This window comes from Eubalaena glacialis, chromosome 2 (assembly GCF_028564815.1).
Source record: "Eubalaena glacialis isolate mEubGla1 chromosome 2, mEubGla1.1.hap2.+ XY, whole genome shotgun sequence".
NCBI classification, from domain to species: domain Eukaryota; kingdom Metazoa; phylum Chordata; class Mammalia; order Artiodactyla; family Balaenidae; genus Eubalaena; species Eubalaena glacialis.
The window spans coordinates 23,208,542-23,235,207 of record NC_083717.1 but is presented as its reverse complement, the minus strand read 5'-3'; positions in this window follow the sequence as shown (position 1 = coordinate 23,235,207).

Here is a 26,666-nt window from a genome sequence, read left to right as displayed (position 1 = left end):
AAAAAGATCAGTACTCTTTAGTACTTGACCTTCACCCCAAACCACACAATCTGTGTTTGTTCATGTGTATTGATGTCTTCCTAATGATGAAATGAAACATTAACTTAATATACACTTTTTTTAAAACTAAAATTATGTGTGTTCCACTATTTACCCAATTATGCTATGCATGAAAAAGTGTTTAAAGCAGTAAACATTAAAAGCCCTTACTAAATAATAAAGAATCCTTTGGTAATATGAATTATCAATCTATTTATTTACTCTGTAAATTCTAATTTTATGAATTATTTGAATAATGTAACTGTATGTGTTTCAAAAAGCTTGAGTAATTGAAGTGATCTATAATATCACTTTAGTGTATTCTATTTCTTGCAATTACATGCCTTGAAACCCACATAAATGAGCTTATATCCTTTAAAAACATTTAATTTTTATTTCTGAAAGAGGAAGAACCTGATATATGGTAGTGTGAGAAAGGAAATAATTAAAGCTTACGTCTTCTCAGTATTGGAGGGATTTTCCAGGTAACATTAACACCTTGAGTACCTTTCAAGACCTCTTCCATTATTTCTGTAGCTCATAAAAGAATACATTTTGTGGAGTACATTTCTAATAATGGAATGAACTTCCTGTATTTGCATAGGTCCATCAGTAGCAAAATAAAAACCAATAAAATAAAAATTGGCACTTTTTAAAAGGCTGAACATTGAGTAATTACAAAGAGAGAATAAGAAAGCAAGTGAAGTGAGAAAGATCAAAAGAGAGATGAGTAATTCTTTGCATTTAACTTACTTATTTTGAATTTTTAAAAAATGGTTAATGTGAATGGGTGCAGAATAATTTGGAAGTAGCATTAATCGGAGTGAGAGTGGCATAACAGTGGAGGTCTCTGATCCAAAAAGACACTGTTGGATCGTCCTGGGAATTACGGTCGCTGTGTTACTCCTCTCCATCATCTTCCTCACCCTCCCCTTCTGCCTCCATTCCCCCACATTGTCCCTTCCTTTCTACCATCACCACCACCATTGTCCCACCCGAAAATTAAAAAAAAAAGGAAGAATTTTATACAGAACAAGTTTTTAATAAATTCCCTATGGATCTACAGGTTTTACCAATGCCCAATAAGAAAGAAAATGTTGACAAAAACTCACTCAATTTTAGTCATGTGCATGTGTGTGTTTTATTAACTATCTGGAGTTTCATACATTACATTCCGTTGTGCGTATTCATTTTTCTCAGCTAATTAATTTATGAGCATTTGGATGAACAGAGATTTAGGAAAGTCCTCAAGGACTCCTAAATTGAAGTAATCGAAACACTCGCTCCCATTAGCAATTCACTATGGCGATGTCAAAGTTAGGCAGGAAAATTTCATTCTTAACAGGTACTGTTTCTGCTTGACTAAAATTTTAAAATTATTTATGCCAAAATTTAAATAAACCCAATGGATTCTTAATTAACTAGGGTAACCCTAACATCAATATATTATATATTTTAAAGTAGGCATATGTTAATTATGTTAATGATTTTTGCCTTCCTTATTTTTTAGTAACAGTAATAGTTAAATATGTCTTTAAAAGCCAGGTAACTTAATTAGAAACTGCTTATTTTGAAAATTGCCTTTATTTATAGTCTTGCTTTGTTCCTTAAATAACAAGATTTTGTTCCCTTTTCCCATTTGTGTATTTAAAAACCGCAAGGAAATAATTCTGCAGAGCACAGAACTTCTTTTATGCTTTAAAGGTTTAGATTTTGTTTAGAAAAATCTGAAAAATTTATTTATTTTCTGAGGCAATCTTTTTGATACGTAAAGTCCATGGAAAACCATGTAATTGGTATAAAACTTTTCACTTGGAATTGAATCACTTAATCCTTCTGTACTAGAGTACTTTTGCATCTTGCCTGGAGTAAATTAGTTTCTTTATGTTAAAAAAATTGCTGGAATTATATTTTTCAATTTGAAATTTGCTTAATATCAAAGTGGCTATAATTAATTCTTTTTTTCTGATGATCTGAAAAGCTGTAATGAGAAATTACAAATAACATATCAAAGAAATTTCATAAAGTATACCTGATAAAAACACTTCAAGTGTGAGGTACTTTCTTTTTTCACACTGAATTTGATGTTATAATACATGAAAGGCATACAATTAGTGCCATCTAGCACATTAACCCATCATGCTTGCAATCTTATCAATTCATCACATGCCTTGCTTTTCAGAAGGTATTTTGTAGTCAATTTCTCAAGATCATTTAATTCAAGTTAATATTAAACAGTTGATTTAATTTTAGTTAAACACTAATCTATTTACATGTTACAGTTCTTAAAGAAAGTTCAAATATCAGATAGATCATTATTTTCTTATCATTAGTTTAATTGATTAGAATTTTCATTGAGCATTATGTGACCTACACATTTACCCTGTGCATAAAACAGAAGAAATCACTGCTTTAAAAATATAATTTGCTACAGCTGGTAAGTTCAGCAATTGCCTGTGCTAAGTTGGCAATTATATCTGGACAGCAATTCTCTTATATAGACATTTCCCCTTAGGTTTCAAAAAATATGAGTATTTCTGAGGTCAATGTAGGAGATTTCCTTCATCATGCTCTAGCATTATTAGTTTGAGAAAATACAAGAATGACAAAATTCCATATACTGTACTTAAATTAGCAATGGGCACACCCATGCCTCTTGCCTATTTAGTTCATTAAGAAACTCTTTTGTTAGCTTGAAAAAGCTTTGAGTCAGAAAATACGATGACTTGAAAAAAAAATCAAGTTGATTAATAATAGTAACTAAATGCAGAGACTTCTCCTCCTGAAGGTTAGTCACAGAGAAAATTCAGTTTCAGCTGTATTTCATCTGATAAGCAACCTAACCTCCGGGCAAATGGTAAACTCTGCAAACAGGTGGGCACAACCCATACACCTTATTTCCTTTCCCACCACTTTTTTGCTCCTGGCCGTTCCATGTTCACTTTCTCATCTTTTCAACAACTGCTCCCTATTCTTTTATTTCTCTTCTTCCTATCAATGTCAAACCAAGGAAGATAGGAAAGTTGGAAGCAACAGTTTCACTGACATGGTGGTCTGTTGCCACTTCCCTACAGTGTCAAATAAATTAAAAAAAAAAAAAAAACAGAATTATGAAGACTGCTCCCATTGGGCTCTCAGTCCAAACCAAACTATTTCCCGCCTTTAATGTTGGCCTCAATTTCTACTTTCGATTCAAATTATCCTGCCAACTAACCTAGACATAGACTTATCCAATTGATAGCCTGTTAGCTGGAGTGAAAACCCAGATTTAGCCGTTTGTTCAATAAGCATTTATATTAAGTGACAGTCACTATTCTAGTCACTGCAATAGAGTGAAAAAGAACAATGACAAGATTCTTGTTCTCACAAAGCCTACAAGAAATCAGATAAAACAGTAAAAATTAAATAAGTAGGTAATGCATGATAGGGGCAAATACTATGAAGAAAAATGTACCTAGAGTGATTGGAATGGGACAATGTTAGAAGGCTGGTCATATAGCCCTCTTTGGATAAATAACAAGTGAGTCTGACAGAGGAAACAGTGCTCTAGGGAGAGGAAACTGCTGAGGGCAAAGGCCTTGAGATACAAAGGAGCTTGATAGGTTTAAGAATATTCTGGGCAGGCAAGAAAATATTGAAAGACATGTATCTGTGGAGGGATGGCACCTGATAGGAGTTCAGATAATGTGGGCTCTTTGGGGCTATGCAAAAAACTTGTATACAATTCTGCATGCAATGGAATATCACTGAAGGGTTTTCTGTAGGAATCTCAAGCTCTGATTAAAGTTTCAAAAAAGTTATTGCTTTGTGGAAAATGCATTATAGAGGACAAGCAAGAAGACCAACTTAAAAATTGATCCCAATAGTTTGCATAGGAAAAATGGGATATTAAATTTGTATTATTAGGGATTAATGAATTGATCATCTGTAGGAAATTAGAAACATTTATTATTAGCTCCAACATTCTTAGACCGTGCTTTTATACACACACACACACACACACACACACAAATATTCTAATAATGCCATTGTATATATGTGATATTGTGGTTTATAATAAGAAATATATATTTGGTCTTCCTCCCCATTTCAGAGCTCCTAAAACCTTGGAATTTCCTAAGAGAACTACATGTATAAAAGGTGTCTTTTGGACCCCGAATAGCCAAAGCAATCTTGAGAAAGAAAAAGGGAGCTGGAGAAATCAGACTCCCTGACTTCAGACTATACTACAAAGCTACAGTAATCAAGACAGTATGGTACTGGCACAAAAACAGAAATATAGATCAATGGAACAGGATAGAAAGCCCAGAGATAAACCCACACAAATATGGTCAACTTATCTTTGATAAAGGAGGCAAGAATATACAATGGAGAAAAGCCAGCCTCTTCAATAAGTGGTGCTGGGAAAACTGGACAGCTACATGTAAAAGAATGAAATTAGAACACTCCCTAACACCACACACAAAAATAAACTCAAAATGGATTAAAGACCTAAATGTAAGGCCAGACACTAGAAAACTCTTAAGGAAAACATAGGCAGAACACTCTATGACATAAATCACAGCAAGATCCTTTTTGACCCACCTCCTAGAGTAATGGAAATAAAAAAATAAATAAACAAATGGGACCTAAAGAAACTTAAAAGCTTTTGCACAGCATAGGAAACCATAAACAAGATGAAAAGACAACCCCCGGAATGGGAGAAAATATTTGCAAACGAAGCAACTGACAAACGGTTAATCTCCAAAATATACAAGCAGCTCATGCAGCTCAATATCAAAAAAACAAACAACCCGATCCAAAAATGGGCAGAAGACCTAAATAGACATTTCTCCAAAGAAGATATACAGATTGCCAACAAACACATGAAAAGATGCTTAACATCACCAATCATTAGAGAAATGCAAATCAAAACTACCATGAGGTATCACCTCACACCAGTCAGAATGGCCATCATCAAAAAATCTACAAACAGTAAATGCTGGAGAGGGTGTGTAGAAAAGGGAACCCTCTTTCACTGTTGGTGGGAATGTAAATTGATACAGCCACTATGGAGAACAGTATGGAGGTTCCTTAAAAAACTAAAAATAGAACTACCATAAGACCCAGCAATCCCACCACTGGGCATATACCCTGAGAAAACGATAATTCAAAAAGAGTCATGTACCACAATGTTCATTGCAGCTCTATTTACAATAGCCAGGACATGGAAGCAGCCTAAGTGTCCATCGACAGATGAATGGATAAAGAAGATGTGGCACATATATACAATGGAATATTATTACTCAGCCATAAAAAGAAACGAAATTGAGTTATTTGTAGTGAGGTGGATGGACCTAGAGTCTGTCTTACAGAGTGAAGTAAAACAAATACCGTATGTTAACACATACATATGGAATCTAAAAAAAAAAATGGTTCTAATGAACCTAGGGGCAGGACAGGAATAAAGACACCGACATAGAGAATGGACTTGAGGACATGGGGAGGGGTAAGGGTAAGCTGGGACAAAGTGAGAGAGTAGCACTGACATATATACACTACCAAATGTAAAATAGATAGCTATTGGGAAGCAGCTGCATAGCACAGGGAGATCAGCTCAGTGCTTTGTTACCACCTAGAGGGGTGGGATAGGGAGGGTGGGAGGGAGCCGCAAGAGGGAGGGGATATAGAGATATATGTATATGTAGAGCTGATTCACTACGTTATACAGCAGCAACTAACACAACAATGTAAAACAATTATACTCCAATAAAGATGTTTAAAAAGAAAAGTGTCTTTTGTTATGTTAATGAAGTGACTTTTGTGAGCACCTAAGGATGGGGCTGGTTGCCAGGATTAGATTAGAGGGTTGGAACTTTCAATCCCACCTCAGGACCTCTGGGGAGAGAGGAGAGGTAAGGGTTTAGAAGTTGAATAAATTGCTAATGGCCAATGATTGGATCAATTGTTCCTCTGAAATGAAGCCTGCATAAAACCCAAAAGGACGGAGCTCAAGAGGTCCTGCGTTGGTGAACACGAGGAGATCTGGGGAGAGTGGCATCTGGAGAGCACAGAAGCTCTGCACTCTTCCCCATGCCCTGCCCTGTGCATCTCCTCCATCTGATTGTTCCTGAGTTATATCCTTCTATAATAAACTAGTGATTTAATAAGTAAAATGTTTCCTGAATTCTGTGAGCTGCTCTAGCAAATTCATCAAAGCCCAGAGCGGAGGAGGTCCTGGGAATCTCTGATTTATAGCCTGTGGGTCAGAAGTTGTGGGTAACCTGGGGACCTACCCCACCATTGCCATCTGAAATAGGATGGGGCAGTCTTGTGGGACTGAACCTTTAGTCTGTGGAATCTGACATTATCTCCTGGTAGATAGTGTCAGAATTCAGTTAAATTTTAAGACACCCAGCTGGTGTTCTGGAGAATTGCTTGGTGTGGAGAAACACCTCCACACAAGAGTCAAAAGTGAATGTTCTCTGTGAAGATAATTGAGACTTGCAGGTGGAAGACTGATGTTTTCCCTCTTTAATGTGTTAGGAAAATATATGATAAAACAAAATTTCAGAGAATAATCACAGTAGATTAAATGTAGCCTCCTGATATAAGAGGATTTAGAAATTTGCATTCTATTCCTTAACTGTCATTGAGTTTGTCAATAGAATCCATGCCTACTTTGCATTTGTGTTCATTATTGAGTTAGTTGTCCATAAGCACCTATTACATTCAGGAAATATTCTCCTTGAAGGTACATTAATGTGGTACGGTCATTACAGATCAGATCTATTGATAACAACAGATTTATCAAAGGCCTATTTATGACAAACAGTATTTTTACTATGAATATTATATGGTCCTTCATGTGAATGTTTACTGCCATTAGGCAAGTTCTTCAGAGAAAAGTTATAATATCCATGTGTAGCACCATAACTGCTGTTTTCTGTAACGTTATCAATGTAAAAAAGCCTATGTAGTCTGATTTTTAGATTATCTGCTGGGGATTCCAGGACAAAGAGATAAGTAGCATAAGTTGGAAAACAAGTGATTTTCAAGAGTTCTAAATGCTATTAAAATACCATTGTTTTATATTGATTTCCATGCATTTTCTTGTTGTAAGAATTGCAAAAGTAAAAAGGTATTTTGGAAAGATGATGTTGATGGCTGCACAGATCCAAATCTCCCTGGATCCCCATATAATACCACACAGAGTAACTAGAGGGCAAAACCAAAAACGGGTGAAAAACATGTAAAACAAAATTAGACTGCAAGTTGTCCCTATGAATCACAAAATACAAGCAGGTTGAGACAAACCACCAACAGCCACAGACCTCAGGTTTCAGAGTCTGTGAAGGAGGCTACAGAGGAAAGCACAGGGTAATGTACTGTGGAATGAGAACCCCAAAGAGCCAAGAGTAATTTCTTGAAAAGCACAATGGGCCAACTTGACGTCAGCAGCTGAAATGGGGAGGATTTTGCCAAACCTAATAGAGGGGTGAGTCCAATGAGTATGTTGCAAGATCCGAAATGGCACCAGAAACCTAGCTACAGTACCAGGAACTCTCCAAGATAACCAGCCAGGTGCTTTTCCAGATTCTCGCTCCACAGTGAGGACAGAATTTTGCAAGTGAGATCAAAATGGAGAAGAAGAGAAACAATGGAGACAAAGGAAAGAAAGCGTTCCGATTAACGTCAAGAGGGGACAGGAGACGCACAAGACACACACTTTAGGACACTACATAAAAACAACAGAAAAGGCCCTGTGAAATCAGAAACTCTATTGGACCACAGCTCCTTGTAAAAGTCCAGAGAAACTAATTTCACATAGAAATGAAAATGGACAAATATTAAGGTCAAATATCAAAGTTATTTTAAAGAGAATTAGTAGAAAACTGTCATTCTTAAAGACAATGGAAGCAATTCAGAAAGATACGGCCATCAAAAAGATCAAAATTAAAGACTACTCTTTCAGAATAAGCTAGAAGATATTTAAAATAATAAAGGATTTAAAAAGACAATATAAATGAGCACACTTGAAAAGAATGAAAAATAATTACAGAAAGACTAAACTACAAAGAACACAAACGCAAATAACCCAACAGTTAATACTTTAAATTAAAGGCAAAAAAAATTAAATAAAAGTGAAATGAAGAAAGAATTAAAAGGACTTTGTGGAAAATTTTAAAAGCTATCAAAAGAAGACTCAACATACAGTTAATAAAAAGCCCTGAAAAAGTTAACCAAAATAAAGAGAACAGAATGAATACCTAAAGCTTTGAAAACTTCCTTTGAATATACCCCAATCCTCAGAATTTCAAGCAAAAATGACCAACAGAAAAGTATATTCTACTGAAATTATTTAACTTAAAAAATAAGTTATTTGAGAATCTAGGCAAAAATAGCAAGTGTCTGAAAAGGGAAAAAAAAGGTATACAATCAGATTTTTTGACAACAAAGGTTTATACTAGAAAAAAAATAGATAATATACTGAAGTACACAGGAAAAGAAAATGTGAACCATGGGTTTTATACCCAAGAAAATTGACATTCCAGTACAGAGAGCACAAACAAAATTTTATCAATGTGCAAGAAATCACGGTAATATTGGAGATGAATTTCAGACAATCAAAATGACTGAAGAGATATAGATGTAAGACAATGTATTCAGCACAAACTGCTGCTAAAATCACAATGAGGAAACGGCCAGATCTTTTGTGCTCCCATGTGAAAGAAAACAATGCTTGCAGTCTTTATAAAAAGAAAATTTGAGTGCAATCAAGCCTCTGGACCCAGGCGCCAATGTGGAGGGATTACAGAGGACAAGGGGACATGTTAAACTGTACCAAGAGTGATTCCCACAGGATGGATTCTTCTCATTGAAATCCATACTATGGGAAATTCTACAGATTAAATGACCTACAGATAGTTAATTTAGAAGGAAAAGAAAGAAATGAAGGAGAAACCTGAACATTAAAAGAGAACTTTAAAAATATATTTGAAAACAAAACAAAAAACTAAACTACAGAATCTAGGATAAACACTTGGGTGATAAACCTAATAAAAATGCAAGGAAATGATTACTCTGAAAGTTGAAAAGCAGTTAGGAGGAGGGAGAGTGATAGGGATGGGGTACATAAATGGGTTTCTGGCAAAGGTCTATTACCTGACCTGGTTTGTGGTTATACATGCATTCACTATACAACTATTCAACGAACTATACAATAGTTTTGGATAGTTTTCTGTCTCTGTGTTTCATTTTACAATAAAAATCACAAAGACAAATTTTATCTGACTTCTATTTTCAGAAAAGGCATGCAAAGTTAAAAAAAAATCAAAAAACATTATCCAAACAGAAGTATTATAAAGGTCAGTTAAGCCAAAGACTAAGGATGGTGATATTTTCAGGGGGAATTCAGAAATCATGGCTCTAATGTCAGTAGCATAAGCAGCTGCAAAGGAATGGCAAAGAAGGCTGGGTGATAGGGTGTCATTTTCTGGTCAAGATTAAAGCCAAATATACAAAAGGAATGCTGACACAATAGCAAATATGCTAGAATTTATTTCCTTTCATACCACCACTTTAGGAGTGCTTCTGCCTGTTAGTCTAAACTGAGTTTAGTTGGCTAAATTTCAATCAGATAATCCATATCGTAACTGCTTACGTTCAATTTCCTAGTAACTTAACTTTCATAACTTAGTTTTTGTCATATGTCCTCATTTGTGGCTTTCGTTTTTTTCTATGCTCTTTAAATGATGAGCTTTTAGCTCTATTAAAAAAAAAATAAAAAACACACACAGAAGAGATGAGAATTGCTTTTCAAATGATTTAGTGATTAGTAGAGTTCATTTGGTTATTATAAATTAAGGAAGAGTTAACACACCAATTTATATCAAGAATATTAACAATTTATAACCAAGTGAGCCTTTAAAAATATCCAGGTTTAGAAGTTTATTCACTTGTGTTTAAACATTATTGTAGAGAGTCAAGAGTCTGGGCTTAGAATCACTGTTTTTGGTTGATGTCTAGCTCCTGTCTGGTATTTTCACAGTAAGCATCTTTGCCATAGACATCTTCACTGTAGGCATTGTTACCGCAAATACTTTTGGTGCACAACTACTTAGTGGTAAGGCAATTTTGCTGTAAAAGATAAAATAACTGGTTGTCAGTTTGGTTTGACAGTTTGGTTTCAATTGGTTATCAGTTTGGTTTCATTTCTCTATTGACACAGTTCTGCCATTTTTATTACATAAATCTTAGCCCTTGTAATGGTCTATACAATGACAAGCAGAGGTGGTGGTCTTAAAATAGTGGATGGTAACAACCACTACATATATCGATTTGATAGAAAATACAGTGATAAAACTAACCAGAACTGGGAAATAAGACATTGTAAAGCAAGATTACATGCTGTGCTAGAAAATGATAACATATCAGTTTGCAAATCCTTTGGTGATTTGAAGATACAGAGTTGAACCCACATTTCACGTAGAACTTTGGAAAGTCTAACAACAGACATGCAACAATATGCCAAGAACAAATGACACTGTAGAGTTTTTCACAACTCAATACAAAGCTCAGTTTACAAGCATGCATCCTAGTATTTGGAAACTGATACCTCTCTCTCAATGAAGGAAGAAATATTAGCCAAAAAGAAAAAGTGTGATGCCAAACAAGGAGACAAAACAACAAACAAAACAAGCAAAGGTATAAAATACTATGAACAAAAGACTGGGAAGACAAGGGCTTAGATGCAACCCACAAAATAAAATCAGTTAGTTGCACAGTATTGCCATGAATCTATACACATTTTAAATGTATTCAAATATTATAATAAAGTCTTTCTAATTTTGTTATTCATTTTTATATTTCATTATGTCCTTTTTAATGTCCTTCTTTTATTAATTGTTGTTTTATCTTTTTCATCAAAATTGCCTTACAGCCAACCAGTTATTGGGCAAAAATTGTTGGGGCAAAGATGCTTATGGTGAAAGTATCTAGAATCAGATCTTCTATTTACTACCTGTATGATCTTGAATAGAGCTCTTTCATAATTTTGGCACAGATTTTCCTATTGTTTAAAATGGCTATAACAATTATCTCGCCAAGTTCTTATAAAATGAAGTGTAATTCATATGGTCTCCTATAAGTAGTAGTAAGGTTCTCTATAAATTAATTCTTTTATTCATTTAAATTATAAAATTAACAAGACTACAGATCAGTTTGAAAACAGATAAAAAACCCATTATACTATTTATTTTAAAAGATCAATTTGATTTTTGCTTACTTCCTATGAGTACTTTTTCCTCATCATTTCAAATATGTACTCTAAACATAAATAGATTAAAATATTTATCCAACTTCACTTAACATCATATCTTAAACTCTTCTTCGTATAGGTACATGATATCTTTTGTATTTAAATATTGCATACTTATCCACTGGTAGGCTTGGCCAGAAGTTTACTTTTTCTCATATTATAACCACCAATTAAATCAATTTATCTGATATTCTAAAAACCGTATATTTGATATATTTGTGTATATGTCTTTTTATACATTTTGAGAATTTGCCTAACATAAACTTCCATAAGTAGAATAGTTTTTCAGTATGATAGCTTCAATTTATAAAATAAATTGAAGCATATGAGTATCATTTTAAAAGGTTTTAGCTTTCTCTCTACGACATTGTTTAAAGTTGTTTATGTCTTGCTAATAGATTCCTTCTTCCAAAGTTAGTACACAGGTAACTTCCTATTGAATCTGCTTTATCCCAGATTCTGAAAGATAGGACTAGTTGCAATTGGAGGGACTTTGTTGTGTTATTGTATTAATATATGTAGTTCTACTATTAAAGAGGTGGTATTAAACATTGAATAGAGGTTTTCATTAACTTCCTAAATGGTGCTAGAAAGTAGTTTTTGAAAGTACGTGAAGAGCTGCAGTCGGTTAAAAACAAATACAATTTATGTATTTAAACACAAGTTTAAATATCAGCTAAGTCCACATAGTCACAGCTGTGTGATATAAGTGGTCTTTCCAAATTTATATTATGCAGATTATTGACAGTCATTTGCAAATGACATCAATTCATCAGTGAAAGTTAATTAGAATTTAAATCTGGTGGGACACAGGGCAACTTCACCGGCACAAGTCACTTTCCTTCAAACTAAGGCACCTGAGGTCAGATCAAGCAGGATCCAGTTAAAAGGAATAATTTATCATATTGAGATAAAAAATTAAAAGAGTTCTGGAATCCTATTGGCAGTTTCAAACCCTCCTATTTTCCCTAGTAACTGGAGACCTCCTCCAAATCAAGAGCAATTGATTTTTCACAGCAATGGATGGAAATTTCTCACTTACTCAGACAGATACTTACACACATTAGAAAAAGTACATGTGGGCAACAAGGATGTGGACAAATACAGTATAAAATATGTGTTTTTTACCATAATATAAAAAATTGTAGGAAGTGTATTATTTGATTTCTCTTTCTCTCTCCCCATCTTCCCTCTTTACACACTTTTGCTGATATTGTCCTTTGTCATTTACTTAATCCGTCTTCTCTCCCCATGTTTTTCCAACTTTTTTTCTTTTTTTCCATATTCCCAAATACCTGTTTAAAATGACTCACTAACAGCATTAACATTAAATGAACAACCTAACCTTCTAAGTCTCACTGTGGTGGAGTCAGTGGACTATTGTTCTTTAAGAGAAGGCAGAGGCTTGAACATCTCTGAGGTCTTGGTGGGGGGTGGGGGGGTAGGGGGGTGGATGAGAGAGTGCATTTTCTTTTAGAACAAAAATATTTAAAAGAAAACTAAAAATAAGGTGGCATAGTTTAGTTAGTCCCCTCTGTAGTGCAATTCTCTCCTAAAGAGAAAAGCTTCCTCTGCAGATGATTAACTACATACTTTTCACATTGTCACTCTACACAATTCTTCATGATCCATCTCCCCAGCCACACACCACCTCACATTTACCAGAATGTTTTCCTGGGTAGCAAAAGGTTTATTTTTTGACTTCTATTTGTGTGTATTCTGTGGTTTTATTATTTATTAAATGTAGTTCAGGCTCTTCACACCAAAGTAGCACATTTTATCAGCACTGTTCAACTTTAACTAGAATGTCACTGGCACAGTGATTCATTCCAGGGTTATCACTTCTTTTCTCACATTCACAAAAGCTGTGAACAGAAACATCAGCTGGAAGAGTGCACTCTCAATGTGGGTGGGAGGTGGGTCTTTGCACAACCATGGTTATTATTAGCAAGAAAATCTGGATTCAGTTCATCTCTCTAAGACAAAACAAGCCCCCAGTGCCCAGCCCTCCAAACTCTAAAAAGAACTCAGAAGGAGATCCTGAAAGAATCCCATCTGAATAAACACTCAATTCTATCAATCTCTCAGGCAAAGGTAATATAGGTGTCATTGTTATAAAGGTAATTCCTTCTAACTTCACTAAAGATTAATAAGTTAGAATCTTTCTTTGGAATTTTCCACAACACCCTTTCCAAAGAAGTCTAACTAGAAGGAAAAAAGAGCAATATACATATCTAAACACAACACTGAAGCCCTAAATTAATAACAATATAACCAGAGTTGGTGAAAACAAAAACAAAACAGAGAAAATGTTATCAGGACTTTTGGATGTACTCTTTGGATGTTACTTCTACTCATTATAGACGTTATCTACCGACACGGTGCTATCTAGGCATTGATAGATGAATGAAATAGACTTTGTCTCTTCTCACCTGGACTTACAAATTTTAAGTGCTAGGCAGGAAAAAGACTGAGCTTTAAGAATCTGTGTAAGATTAAGTCATCCAAATATCTCTGAAGGATGACCAGGAACCAGTCAGGCAAAGAGTTGTGGGAAAAGTCTTCTAAGCAGAGAGAATTCTCAGAACTAAAAAAGAATCAAGTGTGGTTAAAACTCAGAAAAAGAAAGCTGCACGAAATGAGGTTGGTGAAGCAGGGGAAGACTAGATCAAGCAAGGTCAAAGAGCAATAAGAAGCGCTTGAAAGATTTATAAAATGTTGGCATAAGCTCTTATTTATATTAATTAGATGATTAATCTATTTGCTGGTGAGAATGGATTGTAATAGAGGAAAAATGGGTACAGATAAACATATTGAGGGGCTCTTTAGGCATCCAGGAAACAATAATTTTGAAGCTACAGTTGATGGAGTTTAGTGATGGAGAGATAAACATTAAGAAAAATTTGCTACTGCCTGGTCTGAGAAATCGGGTGGATGGAGGTGCCATTTACCTAGGTAGAAAAGCTTAGTAGAAAAAAATATATATTTGCAGATTTGGAGTGTAGGGGAAGGCAAAATAAAACATTTTGTTTGGAATATGTTAATTTTGAGAGCTTGCGATAAAGCTAATAGGAGATGCAAAAATAAGACGTACAGGGGTCTGAAAAGAGGCCTAACCCAGCAGTATAAATTTGAGAACTTTGGAATGTAAGTAATATGATAACTAGGGCAATTAATGACATCACCACTGTAGAGAAGACAGAATTAGAAAATGACTGAAGCCTAAGCCATGATAAGCTAGACAACTTTCAAGATGGTGTGCAGTGACCCCTGCCTCCTTGTATTCAACCTTTGTGCAATCCCCTCCCCTAGAGGAACTAGTGACTTACTTCTAACAAAAAGAACACAGAATGATAGGATATCACTTCTGAGATTAGGTTGAAAAAGACTCTGACTTCTATCTTGCTTGCCCTTTCTTGCTTTCTGGCTTTCTCATGTGATTAGTGGCCCTGTGGAGAGGCCCACATGACAGATAACTAAGGGAAGTGTCCAGTCAACAACCTGTGAGGGACTAAGTTCTCAACCACATACCTGAGCTTGTAAGAAGATACTTCCCCAGTTGAGCCTTCAACTGAGACTGCAGCCCCAGCCCATAGACTGACTGCAACTCCATGAGAGACCTTGGCCAGAAGTTCCCAACTAAGTTGCAACTGGATTTCTGACTCACAGAAACTGTGAGATAAATGTTTGATGGTTTAAACTTCTAAGTTTTGGGATAATTTGTTGTGCAGAAATCGGTAATGAAATCACCTGAGGATCTTCAGTAGAGAGGAAAATATGATGGAGACTGAGAAGAAATGGTTTTATTAGTAGTCTGGAAATCGGGTGTAGCATGGAAGTCAAAAAAAGAATGTCTGAAGAAGAGAGTTGTTGAAAGCATTTAGAGGAACTTAGAGACCTAGTGAGATGAAGACAGAAAAGATTGGATTTGGCAACATGAACGTCATGGAAACTTTAATGCATGTAGTTTCAATAGAGTAGTGGAAGCAGATTTCATGTTGGGATTTATTTCGTAGTAAAATGGAGATACGTTTAATAATAAAATAGAGAATAGAAAGAGTGTGTGAATAACTTCTTTGAATAGCTTGACTCTGAAGAAATAATGGACATGTATTGGTTGCCCCCCACCATCCATTTCCAGTTTCCCCTTAAGGTTGGACTAGAAATTTTGTAGTTATGTGTTTTCAATGGCCTTGATGTCACCCCTAATTCCGGAAGAGATTTTGAATGGATTAATCCTACCAGGTTATGCCATCACTCAGGCCATAGTAATTAAAAAAAAAGATTATGTCCCTTCTCTGCTCAAAATACTCCACAGCCTACCCACTTCACTCAGAGTAAAAGCCAAAGGCTTGCCAATGGCGGAGATGCTCTTACATAATCAGGAGCTCATTAACGTTCTGACCACGTCTCCTATCACCTACCCCTTTTTCGTTCCTCTTCAGCCATGCAAACCCTGTTGCTACTTCTCAAACATGTCAAGCATGTGAAGACCTTATGGCCACTGTGGTAGCTATTCCCCCAGATGTCTGAGTTTCAAACTCTTCCATATCTTTCAAAAGTTTGTTCAAATGTGTTATTTTCAATGAGACTAATTGTGAGCCTCTTATTTAAACATGATACCTGCCCTCTATTCCCAGTACTTGAATTCTGTTTACTCTGCACTATACTTAGTCCATTGTACTTACTTCCTTCTATATTACATACTTTACTTGTTTCTTATATTTATTGTTATAGTCTGTCTCCTCCTGCTTGAATGCAAGCTTAGCAGATCAGAGACCTTTGAAAATTTTATTTACAGATGCATTGCCTGGCACAAAGGACCCTTGCTTCTAATAAACTTTCCCCATCATCCAATCAATTCTCCCCACCTCCACCAGAGTGATCTTCCCCAAAGATAAATATTAAAAGACTTAAACAGGACAAGGATATGATTATAGCTATCTTTTGGTTTCAGAATACATTATCCAATGGCTTTCAAATTATTTTCTTAAGCCAAATAGCTAACACTAATTTATTGTTCTAAAAAATCTATTGCCATATAATTTTTTAAATGGTCATCCATTAGACAAAGAAGTAAAGTTTAAGTCGGTCACAGAGAACATTTTGTGTTACAGAGTTTAAGGCTTATCATTCTCCTGGTATACTTTAAAAAGGGGGGACTTCTTGCCTACCTTCTAGTATCCTGCTTTTCCATTAAAACAAATTAACAATCTAGAGATAAAACTTTAAACATATTTCAAATGTCAAGTAAGTGGTCATTTTAGTGAATTTTGGGTTCATTTTCCATACTTAAAAAATTAACACACTGTACTTTTAGATTACTCAAACATTCAGTTGACTTTAGAAGCAGTGGAAACATTACAGAACTTGACATAAGATGGATATGTTTTGGCCATAATATTGATCACAGTTGGACCTTGAGCAAGTCAAGTTTTCTCCTTAGGCTACACTTTCTTCATTTGTAGGAAGAGATAATTGCTAGATTCTCTTCCAGCTCAAAATTTCTGTGAAAGTATTTAAAGGCATTAGCTGGTCTTAAAAATGCATTGATTGGCCTTTAAATAATATCACAAATATGGATACGTAAAGGGAAAACCTTAGCTGCTATCTGAAGGTTCAGGTAGATTTGACTTTTTGCACTTGTTCAGTATAAATTGGGGTAGCTGGGGCTGGATTACGTAGGATGCTTAGAATTTATTAGTAACAGCAGCTCCCACCATTCAAAACAGGATGAGACTGGTTTGAATAAAAGTTTTCAGGAATGAATAATTACATTCACTTTGGTTATTTCACAGAGGAAAATCCTGTAGCCCTTGGATTGCCAGAATACAGGTGGGCAACATGGTCAGGCATCCAAATTGTATCATGTATGCCTTTGGCCACTGTTAATTACAAGCTTCAAAACCAGGGTTGGTGAACGTATTATGAAGTCAATAGAAACACTCCCAGCAATATGTATTAAGGCAAGTATAGTGGAAGAACACTGAATGTAGAGTCAGAAATTGGAAGTTAGAAGACTTGAGTTTTAGTCCCAACTCTGCCACCTCTTCCCATTACCAAAAACGATTTCATCATTCTGGTGTAACAGAGTCTCCTCTGTTAAAGAGAAGAACTGATATATGATGCTGTAGGGCCCTTCTATCCCTAACAGTCTACCACATCTAGACAAGGCATCCTTGGTGTTCATTTCATGGAGTCACAGACATACTGTCTTCATGCAACTACCTAACCAAGGACTTGCAACAAATAGTTCTGGGGCAGTTTTCATGTAATATAGTCTTTCTTCCTCAGTAACACTGTCATATTGATTGTATAAATGACACAGAACACATCCAAACTCTGTAGTGCAAAAATAGTAAAATGAACTTTACCCTTATTAGATTAGGGTAGAGAGCTGCATTGAAAGAGAAAGGTAAATACAGTATGGAAATCAGGGAAAATGTACCTCCTTCCCTGGTACATTTTAAAGTCAAAACTTACCAATTTTCCAGTGCTATATAAAGGGATTTTGAAACATCATTTATTTTTGTGATAATCTGTATATGCTATAGCCAATAAATAGTAAAAATTTAAACCATAAAAAACTATCAAATAAATTATACAACTAAGCACTTATACCAGAGCCTAACATATTTACTCGGTAATTGTTAGTTTGCTTCTCCTTTCCCCTAATAAATACTTGAGTATTGAAATGCCACTTATTAAAGTTTACTTAAAATAAAGGTTTTAAAACTCTTTAAATCGAAGTTCTGTATTTATAAATTTTCAAATATGTTCTTTGTTTCACCAGCTAAAAATTTCCTAAAATTTTTATTTCATGTGGAAATTAGTTAGAATTTTCTTTAGGTCCTAGACTACATTATGTGGGACTGATTTCATTCATACTGAAACCAGAAAGGAACTGATGGGGTAACTCCATCTCTTTGGTTTAGCTGGGTGGTTGCTTTCTAAAACTTGAAAGTGACTTGTTATTGCTTGAATACTATCTCAAGACCTCAAGATCTGTGTCATTCAGTGAACTGAAAAGTGATTCACAGTTCTTAGGTACTTGCAACTAGAAATTTGATTCTTAGAAGTTAAAATTCAGTTGTGTGGGAAGATGTTTAGGTATCAGGCGTAGATTTGAGATGACTTCAATACTCTCCCCACTCACAAAATACACTGTAAAGAGCAGGTTATCTCTTAGATACGAAGGTCAGACATTAATGGGTGAAACTAAAAAATTACTAGTTTGACTTTTATTTCATCTTGATCAGCAGAAAAATATAGTCATACATGCTTTTGCTACAGCAAACAAGAGGGTTCTACATGTTGCACTTTAAATAAACTGATCTTTCTGGTGGACAGAATGGATTGTTCTTTTCAAAAGTAAGTGAAAACCACATAATAGAAAAATTACAGAGGACATTTGAGATCAAGTTAAATATATTTCAGACTAAATTAATAATGGAAACAACAGCAATGGCAAAGACAATAACAATGGGAGCTAACATACATTTAGTAGAGTATGATGGACATCGTTCTAACTAAGGAATTTATCTATATTAATTCACTTAATCCTTACAATAACCTTATAAAATATGTTCTATTATTATCCTTACCATTGTTTCTACCATCAAACAAAGCTTAATTTGTCGAGTTTCACAAAGCTCTTGTTCTACCATTTCCCCCAATTTTGGAGCTGTGCGCTTAAATCCAGTTTCACAGTTCTTGAATTTGGGAAAGAATTAATTCCCTTCAGCAAAGGATACTGTCTCCCTACAGATTTTAACAGAGAAGCCCTCTTTTAGTATGTCAGTATCCCAGTATCTTTTCTCACTCCCTTTTAAAATTCACACCTTAGTTATCAAACAAATCATTTCATAAAAGTCTTTCAGGAATAATTATATGTATCAAGTCATCTCTAGGAATTCCTTCTATGTGCTTGTCACCAAAGTCTCCTCCCATGGCCAGACTGCTGTACTCCCCCATTTCCTCTGTATACATTTCCCAATGAAAACAATCAAAGAGCCCTCTACATTTCAGCTCTTGGAATCTCCTTAAATTCATTTATAATTATTTTTTCACTAACTGTGAATGCCCACAGATATGTAACAGTTCTTCAGCTACTGTTTGGTTTCAATATCTCAAGTTATTTATTTGGAGTTTCAAGGAAGATGGAGTATTTGAATAAGCAAGATATAAATAAAGATTACATCTTTGTCAGAACTCTGTTCTCACCAGTTATATAATTCTGCAGAGTATCTGTCAAATATCTTCAAACATATTGGGAAACACTGAATACAATCTATTTTGCAGATAAGAAACTGAGGTACAGCAAGGTTAAATGACAAATACAAGGCCACACTGATAACCAATAGAAGAAATAGGGCTCAAAGCCTGGAAATTCTTAGACCCAGTTCAGTGGATTTTCCATTAACTATTTATTTCCATAAAACAACAAAAATAAAAAAGTTTGGGCACCTTTACGTGCCAGTTACTGTGTGGTGATGTGGAACCTTTCCTTAAGCATTGAGTCATGATGGTTTAATGGAATGAAAACGATACTGGGAATCAAGAGCCCTAGGGATTTAGACTCTTGTTGTCACTAAATAATTTTGTGACTTGAAAAAAAAAAGTACCACGTTTTCTCAGATCTAAAATCTAAAATGAGGATTTTGAGCTAGTTGTTCGGTCAATTTAGTGCTTTCATTCTTATTATTCATACAGATAAGGGGATAATAAGGGGCTAATAAAAGGGTGTATAAGAGTTTTTGAAAAAGAAAAGAAGCAGGATGCATGGCCTTAGGCTGTGCTTTTACTTCTTTTTCCTTATCAATTCCTTAGTTTTTACCTGGAGTTACCTAACTTCTGCTGCTAAAGACATTATCAAGTCCCTTAAATAAATACAAACAAAATTATATATATAATTTATATTTTAGAAAACATATATAAAATATATTTTACATATATGTAAAAATATATTTTACATTTGTCTCTCTCTCTCTCTCGTTCTCTTTTTCAGGAAATTGCCAACTCTCATACTATGGAGAGAATCTAGAGTATAACCCAAATTGTTTAGCTTTGCCCTCCCCTTCCTTATCCAAACTAGCAATGTGTTGGCTACTGGGTAACAAAGAACCCCAAGCAGACAGGTAAAATCTTTATCTAGTTTAACTGTGACTTATTTATTTATATGGAGATACACACATTTTCCATTTCTCTGAAGGCATTTTCTAAATGTGATCTCTATTATGGTTGGTGCCATAATATTGCTCATTTCCTGAGGATACAATATTTTCTCCTCGCTTATAGTGTATTACTAATCAAAAAATCTTTTTTCTTGAAATTTAATTTTCAGCTACCTTTAGTTTTTGTGTTTTTAATTATAAATCATTATTTTTATCATGTGAAAGAAATCTATGTTTACTTACCTATGCACAAGAAAATTGTCTATTGCTCATTAACTGGGAATAAAAATTATTGATATATTAAATTTAATTCTAGCCATTTTTAATAGGTGTGTATATGTGTGTGGGGAGGGAGAGGGATTGTACACATGCCTATAAATGTCTCCCTCTTGCCTCCTTTTTTCCCCAAATAAGGATTCATACCTTGTATTTATTTTTGCCTTATACTTTTTTCTCCACTCAAACTTTTTATTATGAGCATTTTCTCATGACAAATATTCTGCAAATAAATAATTGTAATTGCTTCCTAATATTCAACTGTAGGAATGTTCCATGATTTAGTTAACTTTTCTGCTTTTGTTGGATACTTTGGTTATTTCTTGTTCTTATTAACATAATTAATCCTGTGATAAACATCCTTGTACGTAATCTTCTACCACGTCTCATACTATGTCCTTAAGTAAGATTTCTAGAATTGGAATCACTGGAACTAAAACATGTCCTTTTTAGTCTTGTTTTGTTTGATAGATCAATCATTTAATCCGTGTACTAAGTTTTGTATTCCATATATATATTTCAAAGATTCACATTTTTAAGTGTTCTTTTATTTACTACCCTCCCCTAGACTTTTCCTTTTTATAATAAATATATAGGTATGTCCTACGAGGTTCTTGCCAGCTTGATGCCTACCTGCTTCTCTAGGTCAAGTTCAGTCCATGATCTGATCCTCACATTTTCTCAAGTTCAAGTACACTGGTCTTCTATTGTTCTCTTGTATTCAGGTGTTCCCCCAGGCACCTGTCCTCACAACCCAGTAGGTGCCACTCTTCTCAAGAAAGAGCTTCTACTATCTCATTTGTGTTGAAAGGTATGTAGACTATCATGAACTGGAGGATTTCTCTTCTTAAAAGAATGTGTGAGGTGCCTGTATTCCTAAATACTGTCTTGAAGCTAAGTTTTCCTGCCCTTTTGAGAAAGAAGTCTATCTCAGAATATTTTTTATTCATTGAAAATATCCAGGGTTTAAAAATTATACGAGCATTGTCCTATGTCTGTACAATTTCTCTTCCTCTCCGCTCCCCATCTACCTGCCCTATTAGATTTTAGAAAGATCTGCAGTGACAGACCTTTCTCAATATGTCTGTCTGTAGCACATTACCAAAACAATAAAGGATATCAGTTAGGATTTGCTTAGCTGCTCATAATAGAAATCTCTGGCTTTCATAACTTAACTACAATATAACATTTCACATAAGAGGAAGACTGTAACTATGTCAGTTTCATATGTACAGCTCAAAGAGCCAGGTATTAATCATCTTTTTTCTTTATAAACCACAGTGAGTTGGCTTTTACCACTTATGGTCTTAGCCTCATGGTGGCAAACTGGCTGCAGAACTTCTAAAGATCACACTCTCACACATAATGTCCAGAAACATAAGGAAGCTATTTCTTCCTTGAGTCTTTTTTTTTTTTTTAGAGTCAGGAACTATGTCCTAATAGATCTCCTTAAATAAACCATTGTCCAGAATTAGGCTACCTGCTCTCTCCTAAACCAATCCTTGAAAGGGAAAAAAGTCACATAAACTAGCTAAAACCAATGTGATTCACCAGTGAAGCTATGGAGCTCATAATTCACTGAAAACATAGGGCTTCTGTTAGGAAAAAAATTTGTAAAGGACGATACAGAAAGGATGTGATATGATAAAAAAAAAAAAGTTGGCTTGAAGACTATGAGAAACTGGTGAATTTAGGATTTCATGAAAAGTGAATAAGTTTTATTGAGAAGCAATTAATCAAAATAAAATTAGAGTTCCCTCTTTTTTTCTCTGTCAAACATTTTTTGGTCTCTTCTGTCTCTACTGATTTATAAACAATTAACATTAAAAGGTTTCCAAAACATAGTTTTATATTCTATTTACCTCGGGAGAACAAGAGCCACCCCTAAGAGATAAGCAGGTTTTCCATTAAAAGTGTAGGTTATTCTCAAAGGGATATTGAAAACCAATATGATTTCTGAAAAGGTGTGGTCCAAATATGGCTAGCAGACTTGTAATTATTTTCCGTTGGTCTACTAACTATTCACTACATTTCAAAGATTAAAAGAGAGAAGATGGAATGTGTTATGTTCCTTCTGTTTTTGTTTGTTTGTTTTAATGTGTGTATATAAAACCAAAAAAAAAAAGGACTATTAAAAGCATTGCAGTCTAATTTAACTCTTGGTTCTACTTAAATGACAGTTGCAGATCATAAAATAGAATTTTTTTAAAAGCCACAAAGGCTTTCATGCAAAAGTAAGAGAAAGGTCCATTTAAAATAAGAGGGGTTTTTTTTGTTTGTTTTTTGTTTTCCAGGTAACAAATATATGAGGATAACACAATGATAATGCTTAGTTAGATAAATACCATGAAGCTTAATCCTCCTTTAAAGTTTAGATTACAGACCTACTCAGCAAGGAACAGTCAACAAACTGGCAGGATAAAGCAAACTTGCATTTAAATAAATGAGTATATAACAAAACACAGTTACCGCATAATGGGCTATCAGTGTAGTGCAAATCTTTCTAAATTGCCAGGAAACAGACCATAAGCCATCCTATTTAAAGTGAAATTCCTCCCTTGCAAAGCAACAGGTGATTTAGGCAAACCTTAAATTATTTGGGATTCCATTTCTGTCATTCTCTCTCTCTCTCTTTTTTCTTTCTCTTTGGAAATTCTTTGCGCAAGTTAGCCTTTGAGGGAGCTGAAGGTACAGCAGTAAACAGCCTGGGCTGGACCCCTCTGGTTTAAACAACTAGGAAAGGTAGTAGTCAAGACCTCTTTCTACAAGAAATTTATGTTTTGTTTGTTATTCACATAGTAAATCGAAATATAATCCCTATTTGGTAATCCCTTATTCCTAGAGGTTCTGTAGTCCTGTTAAAAAAAATTACAGGTAAAACATTTTATCACTATTTAAATGGGCAAACTGTTCACTAACACAGAATCTACTCCTATGTTTCACTGAATATTGTTTTCCAGGAATTTCAGGGGTCTTTTTTATTTTTTTACTTAATAGAATGTAAAAGTTCAATTTTCCAGGTCAGTTTTTCAGAGTAGAAAAAAACTAATTTTGGAGTCAAGTCTCTGCTTATTTCCCTTTCTCCACCCTGCCCCTGCCTAGTGATGTGACCTGAGGCAAGTGTTTTAACCTCTCTGAGTTTCAATGTACTAATCCATAAAGTGGAGCTAGTAATACCTCCCTCATACGGGGTGGGGCGGGGGGGGGTGGTTTATAAAGACGAAAAGAGTTAATGCATATTTTAAGAGCACCTGGTATGTAGAAAGCACCAAATAAATGTTGGTCTTTCCTCCACCTTTTATTAGAGATGCCTATATTAAAAAATGGTAAAATAGAGACAACTGTCTTCCAGGCTACCACCTTTCTGTGCACCATCCTATTCTCCCAGGAGAAACTCTACCCCATCTCAAATGAGTGTCACAGCCCCACGTACTCGTCCTCCCCACATCCTCATTAAAACACCCTATCCATCCATCCCCTCAAGTATGGAGGGGCACACAGCTTGCTGCAGTCACATCACACTCAGTGTGTCCAACTTAGGGGAGTGTACATGAACAGGCTATGCAAGAAGAATTAGCAGGAAGAAAAGAAGACATTAAAAATTAGTTCAGTAGTGTTAGTTTTGCCATCATCATTCCCTCTGGGCAAAGATGGAGAATGGAGAACGGAAGGTGGATACGTGACTGTGTAGTGCAAATCTTTCTAAATTGCCAGGAAACAGACCATAAGCCATCCTATTTAAAGTGGGTGATGCCACGGCTACCGTCAGTGAAGGGTTTTCAGGGGTCAGTGTGACCACACTTGGTTTTTGCTGTTAAGTGTGGTACTGATTTGAAAGTCTGGCCTCTGTTAGCATCAAGTCCACTGTCATGGTTAAAGCCTGGCTCTGGGTTCAGATTGCCCTTGCCCACTGCCTCTCAGCTGGCCTTAGTTAAGTTCCTTAATTTCTCTGGGTCAGTTTTTATTTGTAAATTAGGAATTAATAATAGCATGGAACTATCATAATGATTGAAATAATCTGTTTAAAGTGATTTTCACAGTTCCTGGTATAGAGTAAATGTTGGCTATAATTATTACTAGGAGGGTGGAAATAACCAAGTCACTGGTTACAGTGACTGGGGGACGGGTAGCTGACCCACGCTTGTTCCATTAGAATTCTCCCAAGATACTTCAAACTAGAGCTGGGAGAGAGACATCTCTTTCTCTTCTGGTCATGAAGATGTAAAGATATGAGTGTAGAGTTCCTGGAACCACCACTGACCTGCATGATGTTAACAAGAGGACAGAAACAGTGATGACAGCAGCTTTTCCTTCAACTCAGAGGGCTACACTAGTACCCTTCCAATAAACGCCTTTTTGGCCTAAACCAGAGTTGTATATCTGCTCTCAAACTGCATAGTCCTGTCTAACACATGTATTTTGAGGAATTATACACACAGACTGTTAACTCAGCTGCACATGACTTCAAGTATTTGAATGTATCTATTTTTCAGGTAAATGGGTGAACAGAAGCCTCAAAATTAATATGAAAAATCTTGAAATAGTTATGTTAGTGATTTAGTTTCCAATTCATATCACTGATATCATTAGAGCTTAATATTTTATATCATTTCCAATAACATATTAAAATTTAATTTTTTTTTTCATGGAAAGGCATCTTATTTTAAATATAGCAGTGTGTACATGTCAAGCCCAAACTCCCTCCCTCCCACCCCTCCCCCCTTGGTAAGCTTAAGTTCGTTCTCTAAGTCTGTGAGTCTGGGTCTGTTTTATAAATAAGTTCATTTGTATCTTTTTTTTTTTAGATTCTGCATATAAGCGATATCATATGATATTTGTCTTTCTCTGTCTGACTTACTTCACTTAGTATGATATGTATGATTTTTTTTCTGCCATTAACCACTAGAAACTGGTCCTTTGAAAACCAATCAGTCTGGTAATATTTTGACCTATAACTCACATTTATCAAGTTTATTTGATATATTATAATTTAGTTATAGTTCAGTTTGAAGCTTTTTGCACTTTAGGTATCTTTTTCTGTTTTGTCTCCATTTGATGATTTTTAGGAACTTTCTGGTGGATAAATCTCAGGGATACTGCTTCTTAATATCCAACTAAAAATCTGAAAGTGAGGAATTTAGGAATAACATGTCAAATCCAGAAAGAGGGGCATGCACTTAGGGAAAGCATAATTACCACTTTTACCGCAATGCTAATTATAAAAACTTGCAAATGCAAATGAGGTACTTTGCCCTTACAAATTGAAAGGAGACAATTGTGTCTTCGCATTATTCCACACAGTAGAGTAAGTTCCAGGTGGATTAGGAGAGTTGCATACAAAAATTATACCACAGGAACCACAGAAAAATTATAAGTGAAATATGTACTTACAAATGGAAAAAACACGTTTCATCATACATAACAAACGTAAGAATCTTCTGAATTGCATCTTACTTTTTAAATGAACGAGAAAGATAATACAAATCTTATTTCCTAAAGCAGCCTGCCCTGTCTGAAGCCTGATGGACCAGTGAGAGATATGAGCAAAATGCGAAATTTCATTTTCTAGCCTTTACAACAATTATGAATACAACTGAATATCCATAAATCTTCTGAAATGGCCCTCACAGGTCATGAGATTTCTAGCAAGCCTATCCTCTAGGTTGAAAGAGATAATATGGGGAATTGATGTTTCAATATATTCCCCAGCACATATTTGAACTCTGCTACCTATCACATTTTTAAAAAAATCACAAATTCTGAGAACTAATTATTATTTGCAAGCTTGTTAATAAACTTTATAGGTTTTGCTAAATCAACATAGTAAATTTTAATAAAGATCATCACGCTAGTTTGACAACTGTGGAAACTGAAGCACA